Source organism: Ptiloglossa arizonensis, chromosome 1, assembly GCF_051014685.1.
Source record: "Ptiloglossa arizonensis isolate GNS036 chromosome 1, iyPtiAriz1_principal, whole genome shotgun sequence".
Lineage (NCBI taxonomy): Eukaryota > Metazoa > Arthropoda > Insecta > Hymenoptera > Colletidae > Ptiloglossa > Ptiloglossa arizonensis.
In genome coordinates this window covers 22672052-22691615 of record NC_135048.1, presented here as the reverse complement: position 1 = coordinate 22691615, position 19564 = coordinate 22672052, and the positions used below count along the sequence as shown (strand labels likewise).

The following is a 19564-nucleotide window of genomic DNA, read 5'->3' as shown; positions in this document are numbered from 1 at the left end:
CTTGTTGTCTCGTGAAGTTACACTCGCCGCGGAAAAACATACTGACGAGATAGAAAAGTGTCTATCCTTGAGCGATAATCAAAATGAGCGTTATTATTTTCGTTAAATAACGCAAATTCGATAACTATCTGTCGATGATCACGATGGTCGCAAAGTTTCTACGGGTATAGTTCAAGTATCCAGAGAACGACATTTCGTATATACTGGTGACCCCTGAGAAGATTGCCTTTATAGTCAAAGGTATTCTTCTCGGGCGCGGATAGTAGCTGAACATTTAAATTCGTCATTTTTGTTCCCTGGAAGAACTAAATGTATACAATATGATGTATGGATATATCAACAGAAAAAGAACTAAAGAACTAAAATTTTAATGGAGAAAATTTAATATTTGGCAGATGAAAAACCTAACCGTGCATCGATTAAACAAGCGGGTCTCAATTTCAAGTATAATTTCTTAGCCATCTGCTGTACAATTACGAAACACCCTGTATGTGTATATTTACACTAGAAACTGTAACGGTCTGTTAACGATACATTTCCTACCCTTTTGTTCGGATCTCGAACGAAGACAATCGATCAACCCTTTAATTACGTCATTGGTCCCCGTTCTCGTTTCACGAGTCGAGGCCTCCTTCGTTGTTTCATTTCTTAATGTTCATTCCTTAATGTTCATTCCTTGCGTAATAGCACACCGGAATGTACTTTGGCCGAGACTGAAGCGATAGGCGATAACACAACGCCAAATAAACCGATAAGAAAATGTCGTTACGATGTAAATAATTGTTTCATTATCGATACGGGGCGAGTACGTGGCGGACATCTCCGCCGGTCGTATCTTCGTACGTGCTCGCGATAAGGAAATTTAGAACGAGCCTCGACGCTCAGATTCCATGAACGATAAGTTAATGAGCTTCGATCCACCCTGACCTATCCATTTCAGAGCATGTTGACCTTAACGGGCCGGCTCGTTACTTAAACGGGCAATTTTGCCATTCCGAGGTGCTGAATATTGCACGATTTTGGAAACGCCCGCCCATCGCTTGGAAATACGAATCTCGTAGACTGATCGGATGTAACGGATGGTACGACACATATACCGAAGCACTGGAGAGAATGGGCCCTGGGTGAAATTCAGATTCAACGATCAGAATTTCTGCTGAATCATTGTTTCACTGTTCGACACAAGTTTGGATCGCGCAAGTTAATTACTAATAACGTTACTTCAAAAATAAACGAAACGATTTTACAGAGAATTTTTATCGGTGCTACGATTCTGGTTGCAACATTATAGCAATAAAAATGTTTCGAAAACTAGAAAACAATCGAGATCACTGAGACAAAAATGGATTATTCCCAACGAAGTACAAATATACGAGTCGTTTACTTAGTTATTGGTAAATATTATTCTTTCCTTATCTTTGTCGCGTGAGCAGTATGTTCAATTCTGTGTAATCTAATTAAAAAATAATGTCAGTGTCACAACCAACCTTTTCCACTCCAGTATGTATCTATTAAACTCTCAATTTAAGGGTTAAAATTTGACATTTTTCAAAAACGTTATCTTCCACGTTCTATCGCTTTAAACCAAAAAATCACATTTCTTTAAAAAAGACTCAACGAATAGAATGAAAATATATATTTAATATTGGAAACCATTACCTAATGAAGGAAAATGGGTAATATTAACATTGCATTAAAAATTACCCGACAGATATGTTTTTAAATGGTTAATTGTTTAACGTCGTGTCGTTTAATTGTCCAACTATCAACGTCCGGGACCAAAAACCTGACAATGGAGTTTCGCAGAATTCGCCGCTACGCGACAGTTACGAACAATACCATCCGCGAAAATAATTAATGGCGAACTTTTTTCATTCGCTGCGGTAATGGCTCCGGTGTGTTTCGCACGTGGTTCGCGATCGAGAAAAATCGAACATTCTGTCTGGTGGAATGCAAAATGTACGCTACTCGAAATTCATTCGTTTCGCCGAATGCCTGTGAAAAATGGTCGTCGATGGTTCCGTGGTGACACGAGGTGCAAGGGAATCCCTGGATGTAGACCCCGATTTTTAAGTCCTATATATACACGTATCCGTGCATCGAACTATTGAAAACACGTTACAGTCTTCCTTTCAGAAGTTCCACGCATGCGTATACAGTGAAGCCCCTGATGTAGACACCGAATCTGGGATTCTAAGTTTATACATACTCGTGCACCGACGCATTGAAAACGCGGCATAGTATTTATTTCAGAACGTTCCACCCGCGTGTATACGAATATAAACGAAGCCGTGGATGTAGACCCCGATTCTGCCGCAGATCTATTCTTCCCGGTGGCTATGGAAAGCTGAACACGTTACCTCGGTTTTCATCCTGGTAGATTTGTATAAACACCGTTGAATAAAATTATACCGCGTGAAATTTCTATCAATATTTTATGCAATTGTGCCGCGATAGAAATTTTATCGAACGTAACTAATCCCTCTCGGGTGCAACTGGCCCGTTGCTATTGTGTTTAGCTTTAAAACTTTGGAACTATTCCCGAGCAACCTTTACGCTGCTCGCAGACCAGCCTAAACATTGTTTAATCAATTCCTCGCGTTATTTCTAGTCAAAAACAAATAGTACCGACCATTAACCTCGTTGAAAACAACCAGTAATTCGTCGAACTTGATCACGAACGTATTCAGAATTTTCGAGACACCGTGTTGAAATGCTTCAAATAATTTGAAAACTGAACCCACCCTCAAAGAGATTATTACATTTTCATAAATTATTGTCCAATATTTGACAGCACCAAAGATGCATTGTCTATTCCGTACAGAGTGTGCTAATTAACGCAAGGAGTAGAAAAGACAAAGGACTTACGCTATAACCGGTAACATAATCACGAGAGAACCTACGTGCCAACCTGTTGCCTATCACCTTGCAATTGTCTGAAAGGAAGTGACAGGTTTTGTCAAACGGATACCTCTACCAGCAAACCTCTTCCACAGATATTCGAAAAATATTTCATCCAAGAATGGAACACGATCACTCTCCTCTCCTCTCGTCCCCTGTGCACTGCTGTTTCGAATTTTTCGCGCAACAATTTTCGACAGCGAGGAAACGTTAACGCGGTACACGAAAAGCAGTCGACGATCGCGAAACGTGGTGATGATCTAGAAGCAAATCGACGGGACTGATCGATTTTGGCCGTGAAAACGAGCGGAACACAGATCGTTTGCAACGGAATGTGTTTCACGGTGCATCGAGTAACGGCCGACCGATATCTGGTCTAGGTGTGCGAAATTCAATGGAACGATGTTATTGCCAACATTTGAATATTGAGTCCGTCGAGCGCGGATTTCGACGAGAGTAAACTCGGATGTCCGGGGAGGACGCAGATTTTTCTCGGCTGCATCTGGTAATCTACATGATAAAAGTGACGCACCTGCGCCGCGAAATTCCCTACAGGGTTGCACGTCACATTATTCGGAAAATGAGACTCTCTGACACGAAAGTGACATGCCAACGAGCGATACGCTCCGATGAATCGACGAACAAATTCACGCAGATTGTCGCTGCAATTTAGTACACGGCGTTTGTTACGAGAAGGTGACAATAATTTCAAATACACGAGTGTATTTACTGACTACCGGGCTTGGAACTATCCGAATAATTTATTTTCGGAATATTTTATGGGTATTCAAATACTGCGAATAAACTTTGAATATTTGAATATTCGAGTGTTTGAATGTTTGAGTATTTGAATATTCGAGTGTTTGAATAATTGAGTATTCGAATATTCGAGTATTTGAATATTTGAGTATTCGAATATTATTCGAATATTCGAGTGTTTGAATATTTGAGTATTCGAATATTATTCGAATATTCGAGTGTTTGAATATTTGAGTATTCGAATATTATTCGAATATTCGAGTGTTTGAATATTTGAGTATTCGAATATTATTCAAGTATTCGAGGATTTGAATATCGTTCAAATATTTGAATATTCAAATATCGTTCGAATACTCGAGTTTTCGAATATCGTTATACAAGTATTTGAGTATTCGATATTTGTTCGGGCAAATAATGAATCTAATCGAACAGACAACTATAGATCGAACAATCTAGAAAATACGTCTGCAGTAGGAGAACAGGTTGTCCAAACCATTCTCCTGTCATACGTTCCTATATGGTCAGTGTCACCTTCAGTTGTTTGACGCTAGAATTCTTCGCGTTATTCCAGTTTAAATTCCACAACCTCTCGTTTATTGATTTTTGTTCTCAAATGGATACAATTTGGAGACAACGTTGGGCAACTAATTCTCAAGATATTAAATATTAAGGTTCTAAACGATCAAACAAAAATAATTTCACAACTTTAACATTTCATATCTCTATAGAAATTCGAATTAAGAGCCTGATACTTGATAAAAATTAATTCACCGCCATTAATTCGAAACGATGGAAATTTAACAAATTTAGAAAAATATATAATCAGGTACGAATTATCATCGCCCAACACGCTGTGATTCTGTCACTCCTGTGACTCTCTCAAAGGGATTATCCGTACCGAACTACAGCTGTAATTCTGAAACACTCTATACTCTAAACGTTTGGGTGAATAGATCATGTTTTTTCATAAATCAAGAAAACATTTTACTGTACTTAACACGTGAACGAAAGGAATCACGTGGCTGTTCGTTATTTACGGTAGCCAAACGGTTACCGCTACTGACAGTTGTTTTGCAGGAACAATACGATAAACACGTACATTCAGCTGGTTATTATACGTCTGATTGAAATGACATTATCTAGCAGCCCGACATGGTCGGTATATGCACCGTTGTGCTTTTGATTAGTACACTGAAGTAATCTATTATCAGACATTACTCGGTTTAGCTGATACATTTATCTAAACGAGAACGAAATTTTTTGGTAGCAACGTTCGTTCACTCTAACGAAAGAAATTTACGAAGAAACTCGTAAACGAAGCAGTTTATACCAGAAACAATCCTTATAAAAAATAATAATTTTATTTAATTTTAGAAAGAGCTGCGACCTCAATTTTCAAACTTTTCGACAGGAATTGTGCTTATGTGCTTTACCGGTACTTCTTTCGTGTTAATTGTTTAGAATCTTTGTATACATATGTTTGAGAACGTAGCTGCAAGAATTTAAACGAATAAAAAGTTTGAAACGAACGTTATTGAGGCAGATTTCTAAACAATGGTAAGAAAAAATGTACTCGATTACAATGCTTTCCTTCCTTAGGAGTTAGGAAGTAGAAAAAAATAATCGTAACGATCAAAATTAAAATCTTGCATTCGTTAGAAAATTATAGAAAATGAAAATTTGTGACAGTGAATATTTTAGGTATATATTAAAATTAAAACCAAGCAGGAACTCTTTTTATAGAGAGATTTTATACAGATTTTATACAGAGAATAAATTTAGAATTTTCTTCTGTTGGCCAACGTTGACTGCTTGACAGAATATTTTATGGTAGAACGATAATGCAGAAAAGAAGGTAATATTGCACACTAAAATGTTCTCCGAACATTGTGTTTAACGATCAACAGAATCTAAGATTAAATTTGAAGTTGCACTCGAGTAGTTATAGTCGAGCATTCCTCGACTCATAGATACGTAATACTGTTTTTCTTGTATTCTCCATACGAATATTGAACGAAAATATATCACCTCGGAAAAACATCGATGACCTGAAAAGAAAATGACCCTGAGGGAAACCTTTTCCCTATAATCATATTTACCCTTTTGTACGGTATAACATTTCCCTCGGGAGTATTTTCATACATCCATAAGTAACGGAAATATGACTTATTTATTCCCCTTTCTTGCATAAATTTTTAACAACGATTAAATACACTCTAGTCCGATATTCGAAGTACCTGTACGAAGAAAAGTGTAACCGAACTGATCGTTACAGAAACTACCCATTTGTCAGCCTTCTTATTTTATTTTGTTGTAAAAGTATATCAACCGAAGAAACGAGAAGAAATAAAATGTTCATTAAGTTAAAAATAAAATCCACAATTTTATAAATACGGTTAAAACGATCATTAAAATCTATGAAATTTTACACGAAATCAATTACCCAACTAAGTGAAGTGAATAACAACTATTGAGTGTACGTAAGCACCCATAGTGCTAGAGTGGAGGAATTCATTAAATAACAAAAAACGCTAATGGCACCTAGTGCATCGCCCACAGCATCGAAAGTGCTGATAAGAATAATGTAGAAGAATGAAAAGCCTTTTTTGGCTGGCTTTATTGGCAATGATTCTGCATCCACGATGTTTCGCTTCAGGAAATTACCATTCGGTTCGAAAGTGAAACATTCTATTATTTTGATATCAATATTTAAGTCTCGATCCAATAAAGTGTCTACTTTTCACGTTACAGTAACTAGATATTTTTGTATCGTATTATTTTTAATATCGTATTCCAAATCTTTTCTGTTTTTCCACTACCTGCAAAGTTGTAGTAATCTTTAAGCAAAAAACTGTTCTAAACTTTCCCGCTGCACAATTGAATAAAGCGATTTGCTTCGAACCACAGTTTAAATAAAATCGGTTCCAACAGTAGGGATTTTCTACGAAATTACGCATCGCTGAACGAATAAAGTCGATGTTAACAATGGCGGAGGACCAGAAATCGACTTCAGTCGATTTTTCATTCTACCGTGAAATAGGGGGACATTGACAACTTTTTATTTTTCCTGGAAAATATCACGAATTTTTCTCGTAAATTTTCGACACATTTTTAAACAATTAATATTACACGTTACTCGTTATCGCGAAAGGAAATTTTATAGTTTCTCGTAAGAAAACTTTTAAGAACTCAATTGTGGACCGTCCAACCTTCACAGATTTATTTACTAGACAAAACAGAATAGGAAACACCACGAACCGAACAAATTGTTGTTTCGGTGTACAAAATGCACGCCTCTCCGAAGTGTTTCCAGAAAATGGAGTGTTTTCCAGCGCTTAACCGACAGGAGGCCGATCTTCGTCCAATTACGAGCCACCTAGAAGGTTTTCGAACGTGTTACATCGACCTACACCTAACCTCGACACAACCATAGCTCCGACAAGTTCTTCAAAAACGCTATAAAAATATATGGAATATGCATGGGCAAAGTCACCCCAGGTTACTTCCTATTTCCCGGCGGCGACATTGCCCATGAAAACTAAATTTATCGACGAGAAAAATTTCACGAAGGAATCGAATTTTATTAATACACCTATCCATCGAACAATAACAAAGTATTTTTTCAACGAGAAACTCTCGATTGCCAAAGTGTCCAAGCATAACAATTTTCCAAGTGACTTCACGAGCTTGACAATTGAAATTATCTTTATTTAATCACCATCTGATGCTCAGACGACTAACAACTATTACATGATCGGTGTTCAATATGATAGCTAATTAGAAAAATATTATAAAGTTTCAGTATTACAAATTCGTGTTGTTTGTAAAATTTAAATAAGAAACTCACCTCGGTTTAATGGTAAATACTAGGTTGTTCAATAAGTTTTCTCGTTTTTTTCACTGTCAAAAAAAATACTACGATACTTCAACTTTGAACTGTAAATATACAAACGAGTCGACGGATCTGCATAAAATTTTACACATGTTCAAACATTAGTACCATCGTTAGAAAAATAAAACGACGAACCTAATAGCTCCATTTCTTATCGAACGACGAAACTTATCGAGCAAACCTATCATTATATCCTTAAAAATCGACTGCGACAGTAGAAGGATTAAGAAACTTTCTCCGAGTAACGAATGAATTTTTGCGCAAATTCAAGTAAAAGCTAACAATTCGGGGAACTAGTTTATCATGTAGGTCACCATCAAGGGACGATGCATTACGCACTAATAAGCGAGGATAGAAGTTCTGGGATAGGGGAAGTTTCATAATCGCGTCACTTTGTGTATATTACCCTGACTTCCTGGCATCGCAAACCGTGATAATTAATCAGAGTTCAGGTAGAAATCAGCTTGTCCGAGCGACATGATAAACTGAACGACACGACCTTACTACGATAGGGGATAGTTCCTCGATATCTGTCAAAAGTAATTCTCATCGACACCGTATAATTAAAGACACGTCGAAAGAACAAGAGAATAAAATTAGTAGATAAAGTACAGAAGTTACTGAGCAATAAAAAAAAACCATTGGAATGTATAATGCGTGAGTAAATTAAGTGCAATGCATTCAATGTGAAGGTTGAGCACATGTGCGATACACGAACGAGGAAAATATTAATTATTTTATTCACGATGTTTGTAAAAGTTAATTTTACATAATATTATTTTGCAGTAACGTGTAAATGACTTTTATCGACAATTTCTAGCGTTGTTGGCCTTTCGATACCTAATTGAATACTAATTGAACAACTGATCGGTATTGGGTGATTATTTTTCGTCCACTATGAATTAAAATATTTCTAACGAATTATTAATACTCATTATTAAATTTCCGAAAACAAATTTTCCTCCTTTTATTATCGTTTACGCTACGAGTCACATTTTGTGTTTCAAAAGTTGTATTTCACTCGTTCCAATTATAACAAAAGAGACTTAAAATAATCGGTACCGGAGGAACCTTGTATAAAATTGCTATACGCTTTCTCGACATTATAGATCGCGAAAACAGACACGGAGTAAATGCAATTGCGCCTAACTACAGACCCGGGCATTTTTGAAATAATGTTATTTGAAACGCTATCTCGAGTAACGTGTTATCCTATTTCGTTGTTATTTCATTTCTGAAATACGATCGCGTTGCCTCAGTTCTTGAAATAACTTTGAAAATAATAATTCTATACTTGAAACAATGAAATAATTGAATACTCTTGGAAGTAACCGACATGTTTCAAAATTGTTCAATAGATCACAGTATACCTACGTCCAATAGGTTTTCGTATAAACTTTAGTATCGTATTCTATGGTTAAAAATAAGACGAAAGTGTTGGATGTTTGGTTAAAAAAATTACTAACTTTCTATTCACAAATAAGAAATAGACTTTTAGATAATCGATTAAATATTCATTTCTTATATAAATGATAACACCGTTATTTCAAGTACCTGCAATTTCGAAGTTTATTCTAAATAAATCAGTGTTTTGATTATATTGAAATAATGATTCGAGAAATAACATACTGACGTGTTCTTTCCAATAACCAGTCTTTGTTTTCGTTAAAAAAAAATTTTTCCCAAGTCTGCTGTCTCAATATGTGTTCGTATCTCCGTTATCGAGTACTGCAATTTTGATTTTTACTTCATAAAAGCTGCTCACAGCATCGACACAGCTGTTCAAATATTTGAAGTTCCTATTTCAACAATAGGACCACTTAACACGCGAATATGTATTAGTGAGATTGTAATTAGAAACAGTATTATTATATTAAGTAACCAGGAGGAAATTATCCGCAATTCGAATTTCCTTGGAACCCAAAATATCGATACATTGTTCATTTATTTCCGCTCGGATGATGTGTACATACCGCGCACGTGCTTGTACGGCTTGTAATTGCAAACAAGATTCAACATATTTTTTTTTCAACCGAAATCACTTTAATTCTGTCTTAAAGACATTCTACGCTTATCTTTGAAACGTTTATTTATCTTTTCCGTTGTAAGCATTCAAAAGTACAAAACATGATACAATAAGAAGTAAAAAAGGAACTGTTACATTTTATTATTTCGATCAAAATAAATAAGTCCAGTTCAGAGAGAAATAATTCGTGACTTGAAACTGTACAATTATGCGATAAAAGTACCATCGATAAATTTTCATCTATTTCGAATAATTGCAATTGCAATCAACTCCACTAATTGATTAATAATGAGGACGAGAAGCGAAAACAAATTTATCAATACCAGTCCCGAAAATGTAACCGAAATGTCAAATTATTATTTTGAGAAATTGCTTTTCCGTCGGCACTCCCACGATGAAAGTTGTTCTAAATGAAATTCCCAAAATTTTGTTATACAAAAATTTTCGATAAAGTCGATAGCACAGCACGAGAAAATGGCACAAAAATTCTACGATACGTTGGACTTCGTTAACTCTTTCACGATTATTTGTCCCTCTCCGTTAACTTGCCACTCAAATATTCCATTTTAGGTTTTATTCTATGTATTAGACATTATTGGATCAGAAGTGACTCAAGGGATTAAATTGAAATGGTTATATATAATAAATTGCACAGCTAACCGTTCGAAGAATCATTTTATCGATACAAACGTTAATTCGTGTTAAAAATCGTTCTGAAGCCATATTACAATTAATTGTTGCAAAAAGGAACATCATTTTAAACGAGAAAGAACGAGAACACTGTGCACACGAGAAATGGAAGTCACGATTAACCGCGTATAAGCATACGGTTGTTCGAATTCATTAGCGATTTATTAAAATAAATACTCTTCGCATCTCTCAGCGACGGAGTCAAGTAATATGCATACATTATCGCATCCATAATGGGAATCAATCGGCAGACTTTGACGACGAAAAGGTCTCGTCGAGTAATCTGGTCACGATTCGCGAATCCCATTTAGCGAATGGAAATCCTCGTCTCGTCCTCGGAGAAATTAATTTACATTTATCCTCCGATTACCGGCGTTGATTAAAATCGAGCTTAGCGGATCTTGCGTGCCCTAAATTCGTCCAAACCTGTTTGCGTTTGTAGACGGAAGCAGCGATGAATTTTACGTGCACTTTCATCGTCTTAATTTTACGTAACCCCGATTCACACCGAGTGAATTAATTTTAATAATTACTTTTTCCTAATTGACGTCTCTGAAAGCTCCGGGACCAATGGACCGATCAATAAGAAATTTACCATGCACAAAGCGATCGCCATCTTTGATCGGCCATCGGCGAGCAACGCGTCCACTTTCGATCTATTTGAACAATTTTTCGGTAAAATTCAGCCACTTCTATTGGAACGATCGTTAAACGAACGAGAACGAAACGTTAATCTTTTGAAGAAAAAATTCGTTTCAACGAAGATGCTTTTTATTATCCGATACACGATCTCCTGTGTGTAGATTATTGATTCGTATAGAGAAGATAGTTAATGTAATTTCTTCGAGAATGATTAGAAATAAATATGCTACGTTTGAAAAATGTATTTGAAATAATATTCGAGTCGAAATTCGCCAAGATAGGTGCTTTTTTTTTTTTATGGCGATCCATAGTAGAAGACCTCTTGATCCGGAAACACTGTGGACCAAGGACGTAATCTCCTTTATCAAATTTTCATACGCGACCTCCGTGATAACTCCTCTACGAGTTTACAAAACCAAAACCACCATCGCATCGACAACGTGTCCTTCGAACGTGAAACGCGAACCCAGAGCTTTTTTGATACTCGAATTTAGGTCGTGTCTTAGGCGTCCTTCGCACTTCGACTCGCAGTCACGGTAAATATTCGATTACTCGCGAGCAGAAGTTCTCGAGCCGAAAAAGGGTTCCGACTACGTGAAATTTCGAAAACTTTACGCACAACTATGCAGCGATCGAATCGACGAATCGGCAGGTAACGTGTTAAAAATTGTGCACGCTTGTACGGGTGATTTACAAATGAAATGCAAGATCACGATTAAAGGTTGCAACCGCTAGAATAATTTACTATTCGAATATTTGACAAATATTCAATTACCACGAATTAATTTCGAATACTCGAATATTCGATTACTACGAATAAATTTCGAATACTCGAATATTCGATTACCACGAATAAATTTCGAATACTTGAATATTCAATTACTGTGGATAAATTTCGAATACTTGAATATTCAATTACTGTGGATAAATTTCGAATACTTGAATATTTGATTACTACGAATAACCTTCGAATACTCGAATATTCGATTACCACGAATAAATTTCGAATACTTGAATATTCAATTACTGTGGATAAATTTCGAATACTTGAATATTCGATTACTACGAATAAATTTCGAATACTCGAATATTCGATTACCACGAATAAATGTCGAATACTTGAATATTCGATTACTACGAATAAATTTCGAATACTTGAATATTCAATTACCACGAATAAATTTCGAATACTCGAATATTCAATTACCGCGAATAAATTTCGAATACTCGAATATTCGATTACCACGAATAAATTTAGAATACTCGAATATTCGAATACTACGAATAACCTTCGAATATTTGAGTACTCAATTGGTACGAATAAAGTCCGAATACTCGAGTATTCGAATCTTACGAATAAACTCCGAATACTTAACTATTCGAATATTGTCATTCAAATAAGGAAGTATTTTTTTTTGCCACTTATCCAAATGATAGGGATACTGGTGATACATTTAAATATACAAATGTCGTGTTTCGCACACAGATGATCATTTCTATAACACGTTTTACCCTAATATAAGTCCCGGGTCCGTTCTTAGCATCGAACGCAAACGGTAATGGATCTGGAATGGCCTAAAATTCAACGTCCCGTAGACTTTAATGTTACAAATTCGAAGAAACACGAAACTGACACAATATTGACAAACTCGCCTTAGTTTTACATGGTCTACGTATTATGTTTGAATTTTACCAGACTTCCTCGAGCGCGACGGTGATCGATCCTGCGTGTAATGACCCGGTATCGATTCAGTATCGTTCCTATCCCTAATCACGGTTCACGACATGCGCGGGGCAAGATTCCTCGCGACCAACCGATCGTTAATGATTCCCTTCTTTCGTGCAAGGATGGTCTCAACTATTTATCGTTGCTGACAGTCCATTTCAGAGAACCACCCGGTGGATCGATCGAGTATTTTCAATCAAGAGTCCGTTACCCACTCGGTCCCCCCTCGGTATCGATTATCCGCGACGGATCGCGATTCATTAAATCCACCGAAAAGAAGAATTCGAACGAGTTCCCTCGTACGTAACGTCAATCCCCTGGGAAGATTTTTCCCTCGACTATCTGATATCTTGATTACGAAGCAAGAATTGTACAGTGAAATCCGTAGCGCGTGGCACAACGGGAACGGTTCGCGAATTTTTAGCATCGGTCGGGGCAGAAACAACGATGAGTTAACCGACGACCGTGCGTTACGGTACACCTGTGTTCCTTCGATAAATGAATATCATCGTAGGCACTCCGAAATTAGCTTGCCGATGGACGATAATTGGAAGGTTGTTCTATAAATAGTAACAACCAAGTATAATTATTGGCACATAATATCGTTCTGTAATATATGAGATGTATTATTAAACAGATATATAATTTAGAGAAAAGATAGTATACGAGATACATTATTAAAAAGATATATAATTTAGAGAAAAGATAGTATATGAGATACATTATTAAAAAGATATATAATTTAGAGAAAAGATAGTATATGAGATATATTATTAAAAAGATATATAATTTAGAAAAAAGATAGTATATGAGATACATTATTAAAAAGATATATAATTTAGAGAAAAGATAGTATATGAGATACATTATTAAAAAGATATATAATTTAGAGAAAAGATAATATATGAGATATATTATTAAACAGATATATAATTTAGAAAAAAGAAACTTAATGCCACGATATAATTTCTTGTTTTAAGTGCGATGTGGTTCTGACAGTTAAATTCTAAGCCCTTTTCGGTATTTACAAATATATTAGATATTATACAGGGTGTTACCGAACGAGTGGTACCAAGTAATGATACGTATTGTCTACAAATTTTCAAACTCACCGGCTGAGTATCACCTAATAATAACAAATGTATCATTTGCACACTTTCAAACTCGATTTCCTCGTAAACGAAGCATCGAATGGAAAAATGTTATTCCTTCTTTTTCCGACTTATTTTCGCACGTGGAATCACCATCTGCCCGATGATTACCACTCGTCGGTTAACACTCTGTATATTTACGTTTGAAATAAATCCGAATGTGCCGAATTGTACACATACTGTATATTCACAGTACTTTTGGTAATACTGATCATACGTTTGAACACGCGAGTGTTCTCTACTATACCTACTACTATAGGTTATAGGTATAATTATATCTATACCTATTTATACTTATATTTACACCTACTGCTATAGGTTATAGGTATAATTATATCTATACCTACTTATACTTGTACTTACACCTACTACTATAGGTTATAGGTATAATTATACATATACCTACTTATACTTATATTTACACCTACTACTATAGGTTATAGGTATAATTATATCTATACCTATTTATACTTATACTTACACCTACTACTATAGGTTATAGGTATAATTATATCTATACCTACTTATACTTGTACTTACACCTACTACTATAGGTTATAGGTATAATTATATCTATACCTACTTATACTTATACTTACACCTACTACTATAGGTTATAGGTATAATTATAGGTGTCTTCATCTAGCAACATTATCGCTAAATTCCCATTAGACAAATTTTTCACTCTCTAAAACCAAAGTACGATCAACTGAACGAACCGAACCCGTTGTCTTCACACTGAACAACCAAGGGTGCCGATTTACAAATCCTGTTAGCACGAGCGTCTGAAAATCGCGTTTCTCCAGCACCAGTGGGTTTCGATCATTATTTATCTCGAGGCTTCGCGCAGATCAAGCGTATCTTCTCACTTTCCTCTTTCCGTTTTCGATCGATCAGCCTTCGAGACGCTCGTTTTTATATCGTACCTTTCGCGGGGCTTTCGCAGGCTCGATAAGGTCGGATCGTCGACCCACGTTTAATATCGTTGCTCCTCTTCGCGGTGCCGTAGGCCGATAAGGAATCGCTTCGTGAGCGCCGACCATTGTTTATTCGCTACTGGAAGAATTAGGGACTACCTCGGAGTTATCGCGCCGACGGTAGACTCGATTGGCCCTTCTGTTAATGTCAGAAGAGAGTTTTTATTGTCCCTTAAACGAGAAAGTCGCGTGTCGGTTCGCGATCGGACGATTCGTTAAGGTTGCAGATCGCCCACGCGCCATTACATTATTTCGTTCGGTACTTTGAATTAGGGGACCTTGTCGAGGGTAGTGAAATTTTTTCTGTCAGAGTGGAATCTTTATTGTCTATTTTTACCGTCATTGTGAAATCTACTGTGTAGTTTTACTACCATAGTGAAATCTATTTTCTATTTTTCACTTATAGTGGAATCTACTGTGTATTTTTACTACCATAGTGAAATCTATTGTCTATTTTTACTCTTATAGTGGAATCTACCATAGTGAAATCTATTGTCTATTTTTACTCTTATAGTGGAATCTACTGTGTATTTTTAATACCATAGTGAAATCTATTGTCTACTTTTACTCTCATAGTGGAATCTACTGTGTATTTTTACTATCATAGTGAAATCTATTGTCTATTTTTACTCTTATAGTAGAATCTACTGTGTATTTTTACAACCATAGTGAAATCTATTGTCTATCTTTACTCTTATAGTGGAATCTACTGTGTATTTTTACTACCATAGTGAAATCTATTGTCTATTTTTACTCTTATAGTGGAATGTACTGTGTATTTTTACTACCATAGTGAAATCTATTGTCTATTTTTACTCTTATAGTGGAATCTACTGTGTATTTTTACTACCATAGTGAAATCTATTGTCTATTTTTACTCTCATAGTGGAATCTACTGTGTATTTTTACTGTCATAGTGAAATAAACTTGTTTCACGTTTTTCTCAAAACTAAGGAAAACAATCACATCTAAGGAAGGTGATATGTTGTTCAGGATATTCCAATGGCCTGGTTTACGATAAAGGCGCTTTAAACGCGTTATTTCCGAAGAACATCTGCCGAGAATGTTCTTACACGGAGCGACTAATCGAGCTAAGGGTTAACACGTTTACTGCGTTACCTTCTTCGGGGACTTTTATATTTTACGGCATAGAGTAGTTATATTTATATATTAAATTCTCATATACGACAATAGGGGAGGAATAGAAACATAGAATGTTCATTTATTTTATGTAAATTTGAAACAAGATGGTAGAAGAAAAATTAGGAAGATATTCTTTTAGAATGTCAGGAATGTCCAATGAAATATGATTGGTGTATGTGTCCCGTGTCACAGTGATCGTGTTAAGTACCTAGAATTTGCTTTGTCGTTAATAAATTTTTCATCGATAAGTATTGTTAATAATACGAAAAAGAACTCTCCGAGGATGTCATACTCGAAGTGTTCCGAAATAAATAGAATTTGGAACAATTTTATTTATCACTTCAGAATTATTTCTTCTATACATCATTCCTTTAGGTACATTCGAAGAGTCAAATAGTGTAGTAGTATCCAAAGAGTCAAATATTTGAGTAGTATTCGAAGAGTCAAATATTCGAGTAGTATCCAAAGAGTCAAATATTTGAGTAGTATTCGAAGAGTCAAATATTCGAATAGCATCCAAAGAGTTAAATATTCGAATAGTATTCGAAGAGTCAGATATTTGAATAGTATCCAAAGAGTCAGATATTTGAATAGTATTCGAAGAGTCAAATATTCGAGTAGTATCCAAAGAGTCAAATATTCGAGTAGTATTCGAAGAGTCAACTATTCGAGTAGTATCCAAAGAATCAAATATTTGAGTAGTATCCAAAGGTCAAATATTCGAGTAGTATTTAAAGAGTCAAATATTCGAGTAGTATCCAAAGAGTCAGATATTTGAATAGTATCCAAAGAGTCAAATATTCGAGTAGTATTCAAAGAGTCAAATATTCGAGTAGTATTCGAAGAGTCAACTATTCGAGTAGTATCCAAAGAATCAAATATTTGAATAGTATTCGAAGAGTCAAATATTCGAGTAGTATCCAAAAAGTCAAATATTCGAGTAGTATCCAAAGAGTCAGATATTTGAATACTATTCGAAGAGTCAAATATTCGAGTAGTATCCGAAGAGTCAAGTGGAACTGACACGACTGTCCCTCGGTTAGTAAAAATCTCTACCAATGTGTGCATGTGTGTCCCACGAGTGTGAACACCGCGTCCCTTGGTCACTTGGGTAACAATCTAAGCCGACGGAGATCGGGCGAATTATCACGACTTTCCATCGCTCTGTCCCAAGAACTGGTGAGAAAAAGGGACTTCTGACGAGTGAGATCGATCCGTGGCGTCCCTCCTGTTTAATGGAAGAATGTTGGCGCGGATTAACGGCGGAGCTCTCGACCGCGAAAACTATACCATAAAATCGTGAAACGAGAACGACCACGAGGAGCTCTAGGGAATGAGAGGTAACGGACGAAATGAAAGGAACTTTCAATCCGTCAAATACCGAGAGATGAAAACTATCGACGTCGGAATGGTTCGTGCCTTTGGCTACCGATTGTCGATCAATTCTATGGGATACGCAATAAGTCGGCGTATTAAAAAAGTTCCACGCGTTCCGTCTGATAAAACGAAAGGGTATCGGACGAAAGGTGAACGGTTCCCCGTGGTCTGCACCGTGAAACGAAAGATTCGAAAACTTTCGATGGGCTTTGAAACGAGAACTGATCGAAATCTGGAAACGCTTCGAGGCTCCCCTGGTGAAATTCGCGATAACGAAATTAAATTTATTTGTCGTTAGAGCGTTCAGAATTTGTACGAAGTTCGATCGGAGTACTCGAACGTCGGGATACGTGGCGGGGATCGAGAAGCTCGGTCAACTGAAAACTTTTAAGTGCCGCAGTCGTAAAAGATCAATTTCACTTGTGAATTCCTTCTAGGATAAGTTCTCGAGTTGTGGTTCTTGACCTTTCCCGCGCGACAATTCCGGAGGTAGCTGACAAGATCTACGAAACTCTTCGTTTCGAAAGTGTCCTCAAATATATAAAAGTGTACAAATTCAACAAGTAGTTCGAGCATGGGCTATGGTACTTCGTAACGAACGACTAAATTGCATTAGCTTGCAATTTATCATCAACGTGGTCCGCTGTATCGTTTCCAGGCTTACGCGGGAGAGAAATTTCAAAATTGAACCTTCCAATCGCATGCAATTGCACGGAAATGTACGATAAAAAAGAAACCAATAATCGTGTATTAATTAAAGAAAAGATACACGCGTTCTGGAAACTGTTCACGGAAAGTAACAACGAACGAAGAATCAAATTGTGTCTCGTCACGATACCCGCCTAGGCTTTGTATTTAATTAAAGTTATATCTAAAAATATAATAGTATCGCCTCGATCCTTCAATAACGATATTAGACGGTGCAGCTTCGATCGAAACAACGATGCATCGAAACGATTGAACGAATTGTAAATTCAATCGCGCGAGTTATAAAATAAGCTGCGATTAACGTAAAACTGAGGGAAAAGGCGTTTTGTTTACTCGACACGTGTTATTTCAACAGTTATTCATGAATCACTACGATGTTCGTACACGGATCTCGGCGAGCCAATCTCAACGATAAAATTTATTGCCCTGCACCACGTTTTCCGCTTTCTATTTCGCAATTCTCATTGAAATTGCCGCGCTTCGGCGGTGAACCAACCAGCAGCTTCGGACGAAGATCGTCGAACAAAGAGACAGCATACGCAAGGGGTTTATTTGTGCGTTACATAGTCGAACGACATGACTAATTAGTCACGCATTTACATTCAATTAAACCGTGATTCGAAGCGGCTGTCAGTTAATCGTCTACACGATTATCGTAATTTTGACACGCACTGCTTGCTCGTCCCTGCCATTGACTGAATGGTATCAACTGGTACAGAGGCGTTCGCATTGTATATCAAGTTCACGTGTTGCACAGTTGATAACAGAACATTTTCTGCAAATAGTGCACTTGATTAAACTTTTGTTACACTTTTGTTGGCACGTGATATCGATACTTTCATTTACACTCGACGAGGAATTTTTATTTTTCAAATTTAAAAAATCATTTCCCTTCTTTAAATTACAAATATCACTCGACAAACGTTGTTTGCTTCACAGATGTATCCACGACTGAAAATAACTTCAATTATACGTATTTTTCTATTTTGTTCTCTTTGACAGTTTGATCGATTGGAAACTAAATTTTAAATGCAAAAATAACACTGCAAGGGTGAGAAATAATTAATAATACGATGTTCACGATTCTTAATTAATAAGATCTTTCGGATATAAATATCAAACGAGGTGTTTAACGATTTACTCGACCTGATTTAAATGACCGGTAAAAATAATGAAATTGTATTCAAAATTAATTTGTGGACATGAGAAATAATTAACAAAACTGTCCGTTTCCGACGATCCGTTTCATTATCGGATCAGGACCCCCAACGTTGTGAGAATCGAGGTTTCGATCAGAATGTACGATATGGTTTGTATGTTGCATGTGCACACGTTCAAGTTTTCTATCTTCGAATAACAAGTCCGTTTGTAAAGGCTCTGCTTGAAACAAATAGTCAAACGCGAAGCGGAACTTGATAGCACCACGAAAGACGAGAAGGTCGACACTCGAAACAATGATTTTCTTTGATAAGGTATTTACTGGAAAATGTCGCAAATCTTGCGCTTCCGCAATCGCCCTGATAATATAGATAAGCTCCGTTACACGTGGCCAATACAATATTAAACTACTGG

General features: G+C 36.4%; 1 protein-coding gene across 2 annotated transcripts in view; it reads right to left on the bottom strand.

Annotated features, from left to right (window-relative positions):
• Rpn2 (Regulatory particle non-ATPase 2) overlaps nt 1–19564 on the bottom strand; it is a 126198-nt gene that overhangs the window by 91048 nt on the left and 15586 nt on the right. The gene's annotated exons all lie outside the window — the stretch shown is intronic.